General features: G+C 47.7%; 1 protein-coding gene and 1 non-coding gene across 2 annotated transcripts in view; both read left to right on the top strand.

Annotated features, from left to right (window-relative positions):
* The window catches only part of LOC126213103 (guanine nucleotide-binding protein subunit beta-2), a 278,038-nt gene that overhangs the window by 239,601 nt on the left and 17,836 nt on the right, over positions 1 to 20,601 (top strand). The window lies entirely within an intron of this gene.
* On the top strand, positions 10,994 to 11,068 carry Trnat-ugu (transfer RNA threonine (anticodon UGU)). Its single transcript has one exon. It is a non-coding gene; the product is annotated as a tRNA-Thr (tRNA).

The following is a 20,601-nucleotide window of genomic DNA, read 5'->3' as shown; positions in this document are numbered from 1 at the left end:
ACAGAGGATGACACGCGTAAAGCTGAAATACTAAACACCTTTTTCCAAAGCTGTTTCACAGAGGAAGACCGCACTGCAGTTCCTTCTCTAAATCCTCGCACAAACGAAAAAATGGCTGACATCGAAATAAGTGTCCAAGGAATAGAAAAGCAACTGGAATCACTCAACAGAGGAAAGTCCACTGGACCTGACGGGATACCAATTCGATTCTACACAGAGTACGCGAAAGAACTTGCCCCCCTTCTAACAGCCGTGTACCGCAAGTCTCTAGAGGAACGGAGGGTTCCAAATGATTGGAAAAGAGCACAGGTAGTCCCAGTCTTCAAGAAGGGTCGTCGAGCAGATGCGCGAAACTATAGACCTATATCTCTGACGTCGATCTGTTGTAGAATTTTAGAACATGTTTTTTGCTCGAGTATCATGTCGTTTTTGGAAACCCAGAATCTACTATGTAGGAATCAACATGGATTCCGGAAACAGCGATCGTGTGAGACCCAACTCGCGTTATTTGTTCATGAGACCCAGAAAATATTAGATACAGGTTCCCAGGTAGATGCTATTTTTCTTGACTTCCGGAAGGCGTTCGATACAGTTCCGCACTGTCGCCTGATAAACAAAGTAAGAGCCTACGGAATATCAGACCAGCTGTGTGGCTGGATTGAAGATTTTTTTAGCAAACAGAACACAGCATGTTGTTATCAATGGAGAGACGTCTACAGACGTTAAGGTAACCTCTGGCGTGCCACAGGGGAGTGTTATGGGACCATTGCTTTTCACAATATATATAAATGACCTAGTAGATAGTGTCGGAAGTTCCATTCGGCTTTTCGCGGATGATGCTGTAGTATACAGAGAAGTTGCAGCATTAGAAAATTGTAGCGAAATGCAGGAAGATCTGCAGCGGATAGGCACTTGGTGCAGGGAGTGGCAACTGTCCCTTAACATAGACAAATGTAATGTATTGCGAATACATAGAAAGAAGGATCCTTTATTGTATGATTATATGATAGCGGAACAAACACTGGTAGCAGTTACTTCTGTAAAATATCTGGGAGTATGCGTGCGGAACGATTTGAAGTGGAATGATCATATAAAATTAATTGTTGGTAAGGCGGGTACCAGGTTGAGATTCATTGGGAGAGTGCTTAGAAAATGTAGTCTATCAACAAAGGAGGTGGCTTACAAAACACTCGTTCGACCTATACTTGAGTATTGCTCATCAGTGTAGGATCCGTACCAGATCAGGTTGACGGAGGAGATAGAGAAGATCCAAAGAAGAGCGGCGCGTTTCGTCACAGGGTTATTTGGTAACCGTGATAGCGTTACGGAGAAGTTTAATAAACTCAAGTGGCAGACTCTGCAAGAGAGGCGCTCTGCATCGCGGTGTAGCTTGCTCGCCAGGTTTGGAGAGGGTGCGTTTCTGGATGAGGTATCGAATATATTGCTTCCCCCTACTTATACCTCCCGAGGAGATCACGAATGTAAAATTAGAGAGATTAGAGCGCGCACGGAGGCTTTCCGGCAGTCGTTCTTCCCGCGAACCATACGCGACTGGAACAGGAAAGGGAGGTAATGACAGTGGCACGTAAAGTGCCCTCCGCCACACACCGTTGGGTGGCTTGCGGAGTATGAATGTAGATGTAGATGTAGATGATGTCGTCCAGGATACCGAGTAGCATACGTAGCACACGCCCGTTGGGCATTTTGATCACAATAGCCATACATCAACACGATATCGACCTTTTCCGCAACTGGTAAACGGTCCATTTTAACATGGGTAATGTATCACGAAGCAAATACCGCCCGCACTGGCAGCATGTTACATGATAGCACTTACAGGGCTATTACAAATGATTGAATCGATTTCATAAATTCATTGTAGCTCCATTCATTGACATATGGTCACGACACACTACAGATACGTAGAAAAACTCATAAAGTTTTGTTCGGCTAAAGCCGCACTTCAGGTTTCTGCCGCCAGAGCGCTCGACAGCGCAGTGAGACAAAATGGCGACAGGAGCCGAGAAAGCGTATGTCGTGCTTGAAATGCACTCACATCAGTCAATCATAACAGTGCTACGACACTTCAGGACGAAGTTCAACAAAGATCCACCAACTGCTAACTCCATTCGGCGATGGTATGCGCAGTTTAAAGATTCTGGATGCCTCTGTAAGGGGAAATCGACGGGTCGGCCTGCAGTGAGCGAAGAAACGGTTGAACGCGTGCGGGCAAGTTTCACGCGTAGCCCGCGGAAGTCGAGGAATAAAGCAAGCAGGGAGCTATACGTACCACAGCCGACGGTTTGGAAAATCTTACGGAAAAGGCTAAAGCAGAAGCCTTACCGTTTACAATTGCTACAAGCCCTGGCACCCGATGACAAAGTCAAACGCTTTGAATTTTCGGCGCGGTTGCAACAGCTCATGGAAGATGATGCGTTCTGTGCGAAACTTGTTTTCAGTGATGAAGCAACATTTTTTCTTAATGGTGAAGTGAACAGACACAGTGTGCGAATCTGGGCGGTAGAGAATCCTCGCGCATTCATGCAGCATATTCGCAATTCACCAAAAGTTAACGTGTTTTGTGCAACCTCACGGTTTAACGTTTACGGCCCCTTTTTCTTCTGCGAAAAAAAACGTTACAGGACACGTGTATCTGGACTTGCTGGAAAATTGGCTCGTGCCACAACTGGAGACCGACAGCGCCGACTTCATCTTTCAACAGGATGGTGCTCCACCGCACTTCCATCACGATGTTCGGCATTTCTTAAACAGGAGATTGGAAAACCGATGGATCGGTCGTGGTGGAGATCATGATCAGCAATTCGTGTCACGGCCTCCACGCTCTCCCGACTTAACCCCCTGTGATTTCTTTCTGTGGGGTTATGTGAAAGATTCAGTGTTTAAACCTCCTCTACCAAGAAACGTGCCAGAACTGCGAGCTCGCATCAACGATGCTTTCGAACTCATCGATGGGGACATGCTGCGCCGGGTGTGGGAGGAACTTGATTATCGGCTTGATGTCTGCCGAATCACTAAAGGGGCACATATCGAACATTTGTGAATGGCTAAAAAACTTTTTGAGTTTTTGTATGTGTGTGCAAAGCATTGTGAAAATATCTCAAATAATAAAGTTATTGTAGAGCTGTGAAATCGCTTCAATCATTTGTAATAACCCTGTATAAGTTTGTGACTATTACAGCGCCATCTATCACAAAGCGAAAAAAGTGTTCCATCTAAAACACTCATATTTCTTTACGTACTACACGAATATGTGTAAAAAGTGGTGGTTAGTATTTAAGAAAAACGCAGTTGATATCCGTTTGAGGTATGGCAGCGCCATCTAGCGGGCCAACCATAGCGCCATCTGGTTGCCCCCTTCAAGGTAGACGTGTTTCGTTCTTTGTAGTCGTTTTCGTTTGATGCTTATTTCGTGAGATATTTGGCCCGGTCACGATCAATGTGTATCGTCGTCGTCGTCGTCGGCTGATACTTGTATCCGAGTTTTCATTTCTCTCCTGAGATTTCGTCACGGTTCAGGCGTGGAAGTGTCGTCGATGGCTCAGCAATCCAATCCTAGCGTGGAACAGGCGGCCACAGACATTACAGCTGACGGGAGGTGTAGGGCGTGGCTGAGCCTGGAGGAGTTTACGTCTCTGGTGTTTGTCATCCTCCATTCTTCGACGTTCCGGCTCAAAGTTTTGAAGAGCATTTGGGGTAACTGAGCGCCAGCGACTTCGGTCTTCTGCTATTGTGGACCAGTTACTCGGATCGATGTTCAAGTTTTTCAGATTTTTCTTGTACTGGTCCTTATAACGTTTGAGAGGGGCACCTCGTGGCCTTTCACCTGTGCTCACTTCGCCGTACAGCATTTGGCGTGGAAGTCTGTCATTTTTCATCCGCTGGACGTGTCCGACCCATCTGAGTTGATGCCCAATGATAAGAGCTTCCGTGCTATACATTTTTGCTTTCTCAAGAACAGCCTTGTGGGATATGAAGTCATCCCATTTCAGGTTCGTGATATATCTTAGCTTCTGTCAGTTGAAGTGTTCTAGTTTCTTCAGATCACAGCGATATAACGTCCAGATTTCGCAACCATATAGCAGGGTGGAAAGGAGTACAGCATCTCGTGATCGTGCGGTAGCGTTCTCGCTTCCCACGCCCGGGTTCCCGGGTTCGATTCCCGGCGGGGTCAGGGATTTTCTCTGTCTCGTGATGGCTGGGTGTTGTGTGCTGTCCTTAGGTTAGTTAGGTTTAAGTAGTTCTAAGTTCTAGGGGACTGATGACCATAGATGTTAAGTCCCATAGTGCTCAGAGCCATTTGAACCATTTTTTGAGCCAACGGAGTACAGCTTTGTACACCATCAGTTTGGTGTACAGTGTTAGGTCTTTATTCAGGGAGACACGCTTTGTAAGACCTCCAAATGCTGCATGGGCAGCACGTAATCCATTCTCCACACCTTTTCCAGATAAGCAGTTAGATGACAGTATGGTTCCCAGGTAGAGGAAATGGTCCTCTTGTTCCAGGGGTGTATCATAAATGGATATGCTGAAGTCAGGAACGGAGGAGCCAGGAGTTGGCTGCGCCGCCACCTTTGTCTTTGGAATATTGACGGAGAGACCAAATCGTTCGTACGCGCTGCTGAAGGAATCGACTGACAGCTTCAACTCTGCAGGTGAATGAGCTGGAGAAGCATTGTCATCAGCATACTGCAGCTCTGTCACACGAGTGGTACTGGTGAACCTTTTCGAATGGAGTCTGGACTGGTCGAATAATCCTCCATCAAACCTGTACTTTAGTTCTATTCCTGCATTGTTTACGGATGTCTCGTAAAGCACAGCTGCCAGATACGATGCAAATAATGTCGGTGCAAGAACGCATCCTTTATTGGGAATTCAGCAGTTGTTTCATTCTGGCAGAGGACCTGTCCAGTCATGTCATCGTGGAGAGCTTCAATCGAGTCAACAAAATGTTAAGGGAGCCGAAGCGTTTTAAGACCGTCCACATTGCTTCTCTGGGAACTGCATCAAAGGCCTTTTCTAGATCGTAGAAAACAAGTAGTAAAGACTTTTCCTGCTCTCTGCACTTCTCCTGTAGTTGTCTTGCACAGAAAATCGTGTCAATTGTCCCTCTTGAAGGTCGAAACCCGTACTGAGACTTAGGTAGTATAGTCTCTGAAAGTGTCTGGAGGCGATTTAAAAGGATTCTTGCAAAAATTTTGCCAGAGAGTAGAGATATTCCCCGGTAGTTACCACAGACGCTTCTGTCGCCCTTCTTGAAGATGGTGACAATTGTGGAGTTCTTCAAGTCAGCTGGTACCTTGCGGGTTTTCCACATTAATAGAATGAGTGAGAAGAGTCTAGTTTTTAGAGGCAAGCCGCCACCCTCAATAAGCTCCATCGGGATGCTGTCAGGTCCAGGAGCCTTCCCGGGTTTCACACTCTTGAGTGCCTTGCAGAATTCTTGAAAAGTTGGAGGATCAGCCATCCAGGGTTTTGGAGGGTGCTGTGGGACGTTTTTGAGAAAATCTCTAGCGGCAGTAGAAGGGCGGTTTAACAGTGAGCTGAAGTGCTCTTTCCAACGATTTAAGATGTCCTGACGTTCAGTAAGAATGGTGGAGTTGTCAGCAGCTTTCAGTGTTCCTGATGAGGAGCGGATAGGTCCATACAGCTCTTTAATACCAGCGTAGAAGCCACGCAGGTTCCTTGCATCGGAAAGATTTTGGAGTTCTGTGGCTTTCTGTTGCCACCATTTGTTCTTGATTACTCGTATTTCACTTTGACATTTCTGCTCGAGTTCTTGAAAGTGTGCTTTCTTTTCTGCGCAGGACGGATCTTGAGCAAGGGATAGGTAAGCATCCCGCTTTGCATTGATGATGGCTTGGATTTCTCCATGGTTGTCATCAAACCAGTCACTTCTTTTCCGTGCACTAAAACCAACAACATACTCAGCAGTTTCTTTGATGGTGTTCTTCAATGTGGTCCATTCTTGTTCGACGTCATCTGTGGTTGCTGGAGCTTTGTTAAGTTGTTCAGACAGTATGTCTTGGAAGTGTGAGCGAACGTTTTTGTTGTTCAGGTTGCATATGTTGAATTTTCTGCGTGGTGGGTTTGAAAAGTGGGATCGTGGCTTGCGATACTTGGGTACTCTCAAACGGCTGACTAAAAGTCTATGGTCAGTCCAGCACTCATCGATGTTAAGTGCTGCTTTTGTGATGAGAATGTCTTTCTTGTCACGCTGTCGCGTAATAACGTAGTCTATAAGATGCCAATGTTTGGAGCGTGGGTGCATCCATGTGGTCTTATAGCGGTTACGCAAACGGAATTGGGTATCGGAGATGAAAAGCTCGTGCTCAGCACATAGACCAAGAAGTAACAACCCATTTGCATTGCAGTTTCCCACCCCTTGTTTACCCATGACCTCTCTCCAAAGAACGGTTGTCCCTTTCCACTCTGGCATTGAAATCACCAAGTAAAATTAATGTGTCTTGAGTGGGTATTTTAGAGAGAGTACTGTTCAGTTGGTGGTAGAACTGATTCTTTGTGTCTTCATCACTGTCTAAAGTAGAAGCATATGCAGAGGCGAAGGTGATGAATCTGTCTGAACCGATGGGTACTCTAAGAGTCATCAGTCTTTCATTAATTGAGACCGGTGTAAGTCGAAGATCTGTCACTATTTTCGTTTTTACGGCAAATCCTGCACCATGGATGAGTGGTTCTCTTGCATCCTTTCCCTTCCAGATGATGACGTACCCTGAACGTACCTCACAAATACAGGGTGTTTCAAAAATGACCGGTATATTTGAAACGGCAATAAAAACTAAACGAGCAGCGATAGAAATACACCGTTTGTTGCAATATGCTTGGGACAACAGTACATTTTCAGGCAGACAAACTTTCGAAATTACAGTAGTTACAATTTTCAACAACAGATGGCGCTGCGGTCTGGGAAACTCTATAGTACGATATTTTCCACATATCCACCATGCGTAGCAATAATATGGCGTAGTCTCTGAATGAAATTACCCGAAACTTTTGACAACGTGTCTGGTGGAATGGCTTCACATGCAGATGAGATGTACTGCTTCAGCTGTTCAATTGTTTCTGGATTCTGGCGGTACACCTGGTCTTTCAAGTGTCCCCACAGAAAGTAGTCACAGGGGTTCATGTCTGGCGAATAGGGAGGCCAATCCACGCCGCCTCCTGTATGTTTCGGATAGCCCAAAGCAATCACACGATCATCGAAATATTCATTCAGGAAATTAAAGACGTCGGCCGTGCGATGTGGCCGGGCACCATCTTGCATAAACCACGAGGTGTTCGCAGTGTCGTCTGAGGCAGTTTGTACCGCCACAAATTCACGAAGAATGTCCAGATAGCGTGATGCAGTAATCGTTTCGGATCTGAAAAATGGGCCAATGATTCCTTTGGAAGAAATGGCGGCCCAGACCAGTACTTTTTGAGGATGCAGGGACGATGGGACTGCAACATGGGGCTTTTCGGTTCCCCATATGCGCCAGTTCTGTTTATTGACGAAGCCGTCCAGGTAAAAATAAGCTTCGTCAGTAAACCAAATGCTGCCCATATGCATATCGCCGTCATCAATCCTGTGCACTATATCGTTAGCGAATGTCTCTCGTGCAGCAATGGTAGCGGCGCTGAGGGGTTGCCGCGTTTGAATTCTACGGATAGAGGTGTAAACTCTGGCGCACGAGACGATACGTGGACGTCGGCGTTATTTGGACCGCAGCTGCAACACGGCCGAGGCCGAGGCCGCTGTCTGATCACCTGCTGCACTAGCTGCGCGTTGCCCTCTGTGGTTGCCGTACGCGGTCGCCCTACCTTTCCGGCACGTTCATCCGTCACGTTCCCAGTCCGTTGAAATTTTTCAAACAGATCCTTTATTGCATCGCTTTTCGGTCCTTTGGTTACATTAAACCTCCGTTGAAAACTTCGTCTTGTTGCAACAACACTGTTCTAGGCGGTGGAATTCCAACACCAGAAAAATCCTCTGTTCTAAGGAATAAACCATGTTGTCTAGAGCACACTTGCACGTTGTGAACAGCACACGCTTACAGCAGAAAGACGACGTACAGAATGGCGCACCCACAGACTGCGTTGTCTTCTATATCTTTCACATCACTTGCAGCGCCATCTGTTGTTGAAAATTGTAACTACTGTAATTTCGAAAGTTTGTCCGCATGAAAATGTACTGTTGCCCCAAGCATATTGCAACAAACGGTGTATTTCTATCGCTGCTCGTTTAGTTTGTATTGCCATTTCAAATATACCGGTCATTTTTGAAACACCCTGTATATCCCTCACCTGAGAGTCTTGTCTCACTCAAGGCAGCTATGTCTATATCTAGCCGGGCTAGTTCTTGGGTGATGAGAGCTGTTCTTCTCTCTGGCCTGTAACTGTTCACGTCCAGGAGGGTCCTGACATTCCATGTCCCTATTGTCATAACCATTTCATTCTTCTTTTGTTTACGTCCGCAGTATAAGGAGTGACCTACTGGGTGCGGATTCCCAGCCCGGTTCAAGTGTGACTTCCGATGCTTAGCCCACATTTTCTAGGGCCTTCCCCATTCAGGGTGGGCAGCGGTCATCCTAAATAGGCCTGCCCAGTCGCAGATGCAGGACCGGATTCCCGAGTAGTCAGACGGGTTCTCAGGAAGGCGACCATCACACACCTGCCGCCAATGTGCAGGTCCAGACTAGTAGCATCCAGCCTCACTCGGAGCCTGCTACCATCGACCTTATCCCATCGCCATTGGTCTTTAGAGAAAATGGCAGGAGAAATTGCCATTTGCGTGAATTTGTTTAAGGTGGGTTACAGCTTGCGAGGAAGTGACCCACACACTATGATTCTGGAACAATTCATCACGGCACATATGTACACTCCTGGAAATTGAAATAAGAACACCGTGAATTCATTGTCCCAGGAAGGGGAAACTTTATTGACACATTCCTGGGGTCAGATACATCACATGATCACACTGACAGAACCACAGGCACATAGACACAGGCAACAGAGCATGCACAATGTCGGCACTAGTACAGTGTATATCCACGTTTCGCAGCAATGCAGGCTGCTATTCTCCCATGGAGACGATCGTAGAGATGCTGGATGTAGTCCTGTGGAACGGCTTGCCATGCCATTTCCACCTGGCTCCTCAGTTGGACCAGCGTTCGTGCTGGACGTGCAGACCGCGTGAGACGACGCTTCATCCAGTCCCAAACATGCTCAATGGGGGACAGATCCGGAGATCTTGCTGGCCAGGGTAGTTGACTTACACCTTCTAGAGCACGTTGGGTGGCACGGGATACATGCGGACGTGCATTGTCCTGTTGGAACAGCAAGTTCCCTTGCCGGTCTAGGAATGGTAGAACGATGGGTTCGATGACGGTTTGGATGTACCGTGCACTATTCAGTGTCCCCTCGACGATCACCAGTGGTGTACGGCCAGTGTAGGAGATCGCTCCCCACACCATGATGCCGGGTGTTGGCCCTGTGTGCCTCGGTCGTATGCAGTCCTGATTGTGGCGCTCACCTGCACGGCGCCAAACACGCATACGACCATCATTGGCACCAAGGCAGAAGCGACTCTCATCGCTGAAGACGACACGTCTCCATTCGTCCCTCCATTCACGCCTGTCGCGACACCACTGGAGACGGGCTGCACGATGTTGGGGCGTGAGCGGAAGACGGCCTAACGGTGTGCGGGACCGTAGCCCAGCTTCGTGGAGACGGTTGCGAATGGTCCTCGCCGATACCCCAGGAGCAACCGTGTCCCTAATTTGCTGGGAAGTGGTGGTGCGGTCCCCTACGGCACTGCGTAGGATCCTACGGTCTTGGCGTGCATCCGTGCGTCGCTGCGGTCCGGTCCCAGGTCGACGGGCACGTGCACCTTCCGCCGACCACTGGCGACAACATCGATGTACTGTGGAGACCTCACGCCCCACGTGTTGAGCAATTCGGCGGTACGTCCACCCGGCCTCCCGCATGCCCACTATACGCCCTCGCTCAAAGTCCGTCAACTGCACATACGGTTCACGTCCACGCTGTCGCGGCATGCTACCAGTGTTAAAGACTGTGATGGAGCTCCGTATGCCACGGCAAACTGGCTGACACTGACGGCGGCGGTGCACAAATGCTGCGCAGCTAGCGCCATTCGACGGCCAACACCGCGGTTCCTGGTGTGTCCGCTGTGCCGTGCGTGTGATCATTGCTTGTACAGCCCTCTCGCAGTGTCCGGAGCAAGTATGGTGGGTCTGACACACCGGTGTCAATGTGTTCTTTTTTCCATTTCCAGAAGTGTATGTGACATGTGACTTCCGGTACCAGAACTGCAACGAACTGTCGCGAGCTCAATGGTGGCTGAGCGGCGCCCTTACAGCCAGTTCGTCTGGCATGACCTCTTTCGCCTCCACGATCGTTGAGAACCTGGGATATAAGATTCTTCTTCCGCTCACTTCGCTGTTGGGTCGAATATATATATATATAAGCACGATTAAAAACTGTAGAAAAACACTAAATTTGAACTATATATGACGGTAGTATCTGTTCCCGAAAGAACAGTTACCGTCGATGACCATGCAGCTTTGCTCGAAATGAAATGATAATTAAATAGACACCCTAGCTGCAAGCAGGCGTTGATACACTTCATTGGGGACATGTTGAAAATGTGTGCCCCGAGTGGGACTCGAACCCGGGATCTCCCGCTTACATGGGAGACGCTCTATCCATCTGAGCCACCGCGGGCACAGAGGATAGTGCGTCTGCAGGGTTCCCGGCCTTTGACCTTCTGGTGCGAACGCACACGCTATGCCCGAACTTGTACGGGACTTGGTAGATTAATCTGCCACGAGTAATGAGTATGATGGGCAAACATCTATTAGGCGCACTACGAATGTAGTGTTGTGGACATGTTGGGAATGTGGATCTCACGGGGAGCGTGCAAGGGATAAGTCCCTGCAGACGCACTATCCCCTGTGCCAGCGGTGGCTCAGATGGATAGAGCGTCTGCCATGTAAGCAGGAGATCCCGGGTTCGAGTCCCGGTCGTGGCACACATTTTCAACATGTCCCCCAATGAAGTGTATCAACGCCTGCTTGCAGCTAGGGTGTCTATTTAATTATTATTTCACTAAATTTGAAATTGACAATTCTATACTGAATGGACCTGCACTCCATCTAAATACCTTAAAAATGGTGACTTAACGGCTACGAAGAGCAAGGCCGGCCAGAAAATCTGCACGCGTGCGGTGCTCCTGCACACGTCCAACTTCCCGGTCACAGCGTGCACGCCGCAGCCGTCAGCGTTCATGTAGTGCATGTTTCTACGCACAGATGTCGCTCCTCTGTTACTCAAAGTGCGTTATCGACACCTTGTATGTATATCACAACCTGGGCTGTATCTCTAAGATCTGTTGCTTCATCGAGCGCAACAGAGAAAGCAACAAAGTATTTAGCCTTATTTATTAGCTGCCTGTGCAGATTGCCGGCCACAGCACTGATACGTCTTGTCGCTGTTTGTTTGGATAGATTGATTTCTTGAAACCTGATAACGTTCGTGGGACACACAAGTTCTGCAGCATCAATCAGACACCCTTTCACAAACTCCCCTTCGGAAAATGGTTTCCCAGTGAAGTGTTGGCAGAAGAGCCAACACCGTGTTGCTAGAGGAGGTCGAAATACACGCGCTTAAGCTCACACAGACTGGCGTGAGGTCTGGAACAATTAAAGGAGTTGAGTCTAATAAATAAAGAACGTAGTGGCTTGAATACTTAACTTTAATCCATAATTGTAGAACATCGCTCTTGATGATACATGCTTCACAATATAAATTGAATACGGCGCCTTGCTAGGTCGTAGCAAATGACGTAGCTGAAGGCTATGCTAACTATCGTCTCGGCAAATGAAAGCGTAATTTGTCAGTGAACCATCGCTAGCAAAGTCGGCTGTACAACTGGGGCGAGTGCTAGTAAGTCTCTCTAGACCTGCCGTGTGGCGGCGCTCGGTCTGCAATCACTGACAGTGGCGACACGCGGGTCCGACGTATACTAACGGACCGCGGCCGATTCAAAGGCTACCACCTAGCAAGTGTGGTGTCTGGCGGTGACACCACACCCAGATTGTGCAATTCTTAATGCCATTTTAAAACTTGCTCGCAGTGAACATTTAGTGTGGTTGTCATTCTGGAAAATTGAAAACAGCACATTGTACAGCTTACAGTAAAACAGACATAAATGTAACACAAGAAAGTAAGAGTTCAAGAAGTATCAGTTACTTTGACGTACAGTAAAATCGAGTTGATGTGTCTCATCCATTTTCTTAAGGACATTTAATTTTGCTTGCCGTTCTTTACTGTTGAGTACACTACACTCGTCTTTGTGATATGTATTATAGTGTCTTTCAATTGAAAACTTACGCTGGACGCCTATTATTCAGCGGCACAGCAAACAATTATCACCAACGGCTACAAAAAAGAATTGCAGTTCCCAGTCATTTTTAAACGACTGAGAACATAGATCTGCCGTCCTTTGCTTTTTCACAGTACCTGCCATTTCGCAGTACTTCTCTGTTATGGTTACGGTTACCAGGGGTAAACGAGACTGGATATGTTGCGCTCTTGCTTGTACCACAGGGAAGTGGAGCCGCCGCCGTTCATTTAGGACACATGCCTAATAACAGATGTCGCTGTCGCACGCGTGCGCACATGTGCAGCACTTCCCCACGTCTGCACACTGTGCAGAGTTTGGCCGGACCTGACGTAGAGTAACAAAATTAAGAATAACATGTTACAGATTGACTAGAATAAAGGAATAAACAACACATACACGGCTTCTGACTGCCGACAAACTGTGTTGGGCTATTGAGCAGTGATTAATTTAAGCTAGCCGCAACATACCCTAACCAGGTTAGCAGCGTCGAGCAAGGACCCTGGTCAGAAGGTAATGGGACCAGTGCTAATTTACGGCTAACTACAGCATTGAAATCAACCGATGACAGGCTGACCATTACCGATGTGGCGTACGATGGACAGTCGATAGACCGGACACTCATCTGAAACCCAAGTATAATGCTGAGGGGCGAAACGCCCAGCTCAGAGCCTGTTTAGGGCAACCACCTAGTTTGAGAACAAAACAACCATGAAACAACAGGATGATACAGGAGCTTGCAGCACAAATGCCAGAGTCCGAATATAGCCTTAAGCGAAGGCAGGACTAAAGTACACTAGCTTCTCTCTCAATTAAAGTTTCCAAAACAATCAAAACTAGCAGGATTCCCTTACACGGCAGGCGTGACAACACATCCGTTCATACCTCAGAATCATCTAGCGCAACTTAAATCATTGACACATTTCAGATAATGAAACTTCCTGGCAGATTAAAACTGTGTGCCCGACCGAGACTCGAACTCGGGACCTTTGCCTTTCGCGGGCAAGTGCTCTACCAACTGAGCTACCGAAGCACGACTCACGCCGGGTACTCACATGGCTAAGCCATGTCTCCGCAGTATCCTTTCTTTCAGGAGTGCTAGTTCTGCAAGGTTCGCAGGAGAGCTTCTGTAAAGTTTGGAAGGTAGGAGACGAGGTACTGGCAGAAGTAAAGCTGTGAGTACCGGACGTGAGTCGTGCTTCGGTAGCTCAGTTGGTAGAGCACTTGCCCGCGAAAGGCAAAGGTCCCGAGTTCGAGTCTCGGTCGGGCACACAGTTTTAATCTGACAGGAAGTTTCATATCAGCGCACACTCCGCTGCAGAGTGAAAATCTCATTCTGGATTTCAGATAATATTTTAAAACAAAAAAATACGTTTGTTTACCACAAGCCTTAATTAGTTAACAGTTTACGCTCTATTATTGATGCCACACAAATGAGGTAGCAAGTGAAGGTCTACAATTCTACTTTGCCATTTAACACTCGTCGTGACGAGGAAAGAAAGAATCCAGCTGATTAATCGAAAGTCACACTTGGATCCAGACGATACGCTTAAAATAAACAGACGAGGTGAGAGTCAAGTTTACACTCGCAAGCAGCAGACGCGGAACACGAGCATAAAGCACTCCGTCTCCAGGCCACAAGTGACCCATCGGGACCATCCGACCGCCGTGTCATCCTCAGGTGAGGATGCGGATAGGAGGGGCGTGTGGTCAGCACACCGCTCTCCCGGTCGTTATGATGGTTTTCTTTGGCCGGAGCCGCCACTATTGGGTCAAGTAGCTCCTCAGTTGGCATCACGAGGCTGAGTGCACCCCTAAAAATGGCAACAGCGCATGGCGGCTGGATGGTCACCCATGCTAGTGCCGGCCACGCCCGACAGCGCTTGACTTCGATGATCTGACGGGAACCGGTGTATGCACTGCGGCAAGGCCGTTGCCAAAACCAGCATAAGGTGAATACATTAAATAAACTGCTCCTTTTTCAGTCATTAACACACCGACGAAACAAATAATCTTCGCGGGAATTACTGCATACGTCCGTAGGATAGGAGTTTCAATGGACAACCAGACCTCATCCCCCAGGGATCCACCTGCGACCAAGACAGTGACATTGATACCTATCACGGCCTTAACGGTGCATCACACCTGACACGAGTCACGCCAAACCATCGACAAACGGCGTGGCCTCCTGTACGCTCCCAGACGTCCGCAATCAGAGTTCCTCCTAACGACCGACGCTCTGTCACAAACACTGCAGGCAGCCGGCCACAGCAGCGCCACAGCGCCCTCTGGCCAGGGTAAGGAAAGAGCAGAGCGCGAAGCGGGAACTTCAAAAGGAACGCGCCAGAGACAAGGAGGAAACGCAGACAAACAACCGTGACATTTCGTTACGGTTCAGCTACTAAGGATCATACACTACAGGCCATTAAAACTGCTACACAAAGAGGAAACGCAGATGAGAAACGTATTCACTGGACAGATATATTATACTAGAACTGACCTTTTCACGCAATTTGGGTGCATAGATCCCGAGAAATCGGTACCCAGAAGAACCACCTCTGGCCGTAATAATGGCCTTGATAGGTCTGGACATTGAGTCAAACAGAGCTCGGATGGCGTGTACAGGTACAGCTGCCCACGCAGCTTCAACACGATACCACAGTTCATCAAGAGTAGTGACTGGCGTGTTGTGACGACCCAGTTGCTCGGCCACCATTGACCAGACGTTTTCAGTTGGTGAGAGATCTGGGGAATGTACTGGCCAAGGCACGAGTCGAACATTTTCCGTATCCAGAAAGGCCCGTACAGGACCTGCAACATGCGGTCGTGCATTATCCTGCTCAAATGTAGGGTTTCACAGGGATCGAATGAAGCTAGAGGCACAGGTCGTAACGCATCTGAAGTGTAACGTCCACTGTTCAAAGTGCCGTCAATGCGAACAAGAGGTGACCGAGATGTGTAACCAATGGCACCCCATACCATCACGCCGGGTGATACGTAAGTATGGCGTCCAATGTGCGTTCACCGCGATGTCGCCAAACACGGATGCGACCATCGTGATCCTGTAAACAGTACCTGGATTCATCCGAAAAAATGACGTTTTGCCATTCGTGCACCCAGGTTCGTCGTCGAGTACACCATCGCAGGCGCTCCTGTCTGTGATGCAGCGTCAAGGGAAACCGCAGCCACGGTCTCCGAGCTGATAGTCCGTGCTGCTGCAAACGTCGTCCAACTGTTCGTGCAAATGTTTGTTGTCTTGCAAACGTCCCCATCTGTTGACTCAGGGATCGAGACATGGCTGCACGATCTGTTACAGCCATGCGGATAAGATGCCTGTCATCTCGACTGCTAGTCATACAAGGCCGTTGATATCCAGCACGGCGTTCCGTATTATCCTCCTGAACCCACCGATTCCATATTCAGCTAACAGTCATTGGATCTCGACCAACGCGAGCAGCAATGTCGCGATACGATAAACCGCTATCGCGATAGGCTACAATCCGACCTTTATCAAAGACGGAAACGTGATGGTACGCATTTCTCCTCCTTACACGAGGCATCACAACAACGTTTCACCAGGCAACGCCAGTCAACTGCTGTTTGTGTATGAGAAATCAGTTGGAAACTTTCCTCATGTCAGCACGTTGTAGGTGTCGCCACCGGCGCCAGCCTTGTGTCAATGCTCTGAAAAGCTAATCATTTGCATATCACAGCATCTTCTTCCTGTCGGTTAGATTTTGACGTCTGTAGCACGTGATCTTAGTGGTGTAGCAATTTTCATGGTCAGTAGTGTACGTGACGTGCAGCCATGCTCCTGTGAGCAGTGGAACATGGGTGAGGAAACTGCTGACCCTCTTGGGCAGTGAGAGAGCTGTGCACCTGGACTAGATGTGACACATCTAGGGAACCTGCTGATGTGCGCACGTCAGGGAGCCATTCACATTCAGGCAATTTGAGCAACCGTGTGGAAACTGCTCATATGCTTGTACAGTCATGGAAATGGGGACACATGGGAAGATGTAACAGGGGTGGAGAACCCACTCCAGCGTGGCGAGTTTTGGAGCTGGAGAGTTCAGCATGAGGGGTTATAGAGATGAACTCAGGAAGTCTCACGCTTTGCCAGTCTTGGTGCTGGGAGAGCAAGTGTAGCTGAAAAGGTGTGTGGGGGGGGGGGGGGGGGGGTGAGGAGGGGGGGGGAGGAGCCACTAATGCACAGACACTCAGCAGCCCAAAGGCATGAGTGAACAGGGGTTGTGAAACTGTGAACAATATTTGGGCATTCAGTTAGTTGGCCGGCCGCGGTGGCCGAGCGGTTCTAGGCGCTTCAGTCCGGAACCGCGCGACTGCTACGGTTGCTGGTTCGAATCCTGCCTTGGGTTTGCATGTGTGTGATGTCCTTGGGTTACTTAGATTTAAGTTATTCTAAGCTCTAGGGGACTGATGACCTCAGATGTTAAGTCCTGTAGTGCTCAGAGCCATTTGAACGATTTCAGTTAGTTGGGCAGCCATGGGCAAATGTGGCCACGGTCTACATCTGCATCTACATCCATACTCCGCAAGCCACCTGACGGTGTGTGGCGGAGGGTACCTCGAGCACCTCTATCGGTTCTCCCTTCTATTCCAGTCTCGTATTATTCGTGGAAAGAAGGATTGTCGGTATGCTTCTGTGTGAGCTCTAATCTGTCTCGGCGAGTCAGCTACTGAACTGAGTGTGGCTTGGCACAGACAGATGTAAGAGGATGTGTTTATTTCTAAAAATACATGTTCCCAATGCGATGTTGACCGACACATTTTAATCAGCTGCCTTTCTGAGTAATTTGGGGAACTATTCTACATATGCATGACAGTACCACTGTAATATATTCGAGCTGCTGTATTACTTGTACTTGAGCAGTGAAATTTTTTTTTAATGAATCACTCCTACAGCATTTCCGAAGATACAATATAACGTATGCTAAATAATTTCAGTTGTTTTCGTAGTCAATGAATGTCTTGAATCTTTGTCTCTGTACTCTCAACTGTACAATTTTTTGTTAATAACTCAGGAAATAAGTGTGTGTAGTAAACATTAGCCATAAAGGACCAGAAATATGTTACTTTTCCTGTGTCAGACTGACTTCCTATAGATGCTGTTCATGCATGAACGGATTAATTTTTTTCACACATGTTAATAATTAATCGCACCTTCACTTAAGGTACTGTAGACACACACACACACACACACACACACACACACACACACACACACACACACACATTGATAGTGACCGGGCCAAATATCTCACGAAATAAGCGTCAAACGAGAAAACTACAAAGAATGAAACTCGTCTAGCTTGAAGGGGGAAACCAGATGGCGCTATGGTTGGCCCACTAGATGGCGCTACCATAGGTCAAACGGATATCAACTGCGTTTTTTAAAATAGGAACCCCCATTTTTAATTACATATTCCTTTAGTACATGAATGTTTTAGTTGGACCACTTTTTTCGCTTTGTGATAGATGGCGCTGTAACAGTCACAAACGTATAAGTAAGTGCTATCATGTAACATTCTGCCAGTTCGGGCGGTATGTGCTTCGTGATACATTACCCGTGTTAAAATGGACCGTTTATTAATTGCGGAAAAGGCCGATATCGTGTTGATGTATGGCTATTGTGATCAAAATGCCCAACGGGTGTCTGCTATGTATGCTGCTCGGTATCCTGGACGACATCATCCAAGTGTCCGGACCGTTCGCCGGATAGTTACGTTATTCAAGGAAACAGGAAGTGTTCAGCCGTATGTGAAACGTCAAATACGACCTGCAACAAATGATGATGCCCAAATAGGTGTTTTAGCTGCTGTCGCGGCTAATCCGCCCATCAATAACAGACAAATTGCGCGAGAATCGGGAATCTCAAAAACGTCGGTCTTGAGAATGCTACATCAACATCGATTGCGCCCGTACCATATTTCTATGCGCCGGGAATTGCATGGCGACGACTTTGAACGTCGTGTACAGTTCTGCCACTGGGCACAAGAGACATTACGGGACGATGACAGATTTTTGCACGCGTTCTGTTTAGCGACGAAGCGTCATTCACCAACAGCGTTAACGTAAACCGGCATAATATGCACTATTGGACAACGGAAAATCCACGATGGTTGCGACAAGTGGAACATCAGCGACCTTGGCAGGTTAATGTATGGTGCGGCATTATGGGAGGAAGGATAATTGGCCCCCATATTATCGATGGCAACCTAAAAGGTGCAGTGTATGTTCTACCGATGTTACTACAATATGTTTCACTGCATGACAGAATGGCGATGTACATCAACATGATGTATGTCCGGCATATAGCTCGCGTGCGGTTGAAGCGGTATTGAATAGCATATTTCATGACAGGTGGGTTGGTCGTCGAAGCACTATACCACGGGATCTGAAGTCCCCAGATTTCTTTCTGTGGGGCAAGTTGAAGAATATTTGCTATCGTGATCCACCGAGAACGCCTGACAACATGCGTCAGCACATTGTCAATGCATGTGCGAACATTACGGAAGGCGAACTACTCGCTGTTGAGGGGAATGTCGTTACACGTACTGCCATATGCATTGAGGTTGACGGACATCATTTTGAGCATTTATTGCATTAATATGGTATTTACAGGAATCACGCTGTAACAGCATGCGGTCTCGGAAATGATAAGTTCACAAAGGTGGATATATCACATTGGACCAACCGAAATAAAATGTTCAAACGTACCTACGTTCTGTATTTTAATTTAAAAAACCTACCTGTTATCAACTGTTCATCTAAAATTGTGAGCCATATGTTTGTGACTATTACAGCGCCATCTATCACAAAGCGAAAAAAGTGGTCCAACTAAAACATTGATATTTCTTTACATACTACACGAATATGTTTTAAAAAATGGGGGTTCCTATTTTTTTAAAACGCAGTTGATATCCGTTTGACGTATGGCAGCGCCATCTAGCGGGTCAACCATAGCGCCATCTGGTTTCCCCCTTCAAGCTAGACGAGTTTCGTTCTTTGTAGTTTTCTCGTTTGACGCTTGTTCCGTGAGATATTTGCCCCGGTCACGATCAATGGACCACCCTGTATATACACTCCTGGAAATGGAAAAAAGAACACATTGACACCGGTGTGTCAGACCCACCATACTTGCTCCGGACACTGCGAGAGGGCTGTACAAGCAATGATCACACGCACGGCACAGCGGACACACCAGGAACCGCGGTGTTGGCCGTCGAATGGCGCTAGCTGCGCAGCATTTGTGCACCGCCGCCGTCAGTGTCAGCCAGTTTGCCGTGGCATACGGAGCTCCATCGCAGTCTTTAACACTGGTAGCATGCCGCGACAGCGTGGACGTGAACCGTATGTGCAGTTGACGGACTTTGAGCGAGGGCGTATAGTGGGCATGCGGGAGGCCGGGTGGACGTACCGCCGAATTGCTCAACACGTGGGGCGTGAGGTCTCCACAGTACATCGATGTTGTCGCCAGTGGTCGGCGGAAGGTGCACGTGCCCGTCGACCTGGGACCGGACCGCAGCGACGCACGGATGCACGCCAAGACCGTAGGATCCTACGCAGTGCCGTAGGGGACCGCACAGCCACTTCCCAGCAAATTAGGCCGGTATTACACTATCAAATTTCTTTGTCAAAGATTTGATCAAAGATGTGATCCAATATTCCGTCCAATATATTTGACAAAGATCTTTGACGTAGCGCTACAAGGGGTATTACACTGTCATCAAATTTTTCGTCAAAGTTCAAGATGGCTGACAACAACTTGTTATTAACCGCAGCAGTTCTACGTACTCCAATTGCATTGTGTGCACATGCGGAAAAGAAGTGGGGGGAAAAATGGAACCATACATACGAGGTTGATAGTCTTAAAAGTCCTGGGATTACAACTTGATAATAAATTCAGTTGGGAGGAGCACACCACAGAACTGCAGAAACGCCTTAACAAATCTGTATTTGCAATTCGAGTGTTAGCAGACATAGGCAACATAAAAATGAAAAAGCTTGCATACTTTCATTCCATAATGTCATAGGGGATAATATTTTGGGGTAAATCTTGAAGTAAAACAAAAGTTTTCAAGGTCCAAAAGCGTGTAATACGTATTATTTGTGGAGTAAATTCATGGACCTCCTGCAGA

This window comes from Schistocerca nitens, chromosome 11 (genome assembly GCF_023898315.1).
Source record: "Schistocerca nitens isolate TAMUIC-IGC-003100 chromosome 11, iqSchNite1.1, whole genome shotgun sequence".
Lineage (NCBI taxonomy): Eukaryota > Metazoa > Arthropoda > Insecta > Orthoptera > Acrididae > Schistocerca > Schistocerca nitens.
The sequence above is the reverse complement of the archived record's forward strand: the minus strand, read 5'-3'. Positions and strand labels throughout refer to the sequence as shown.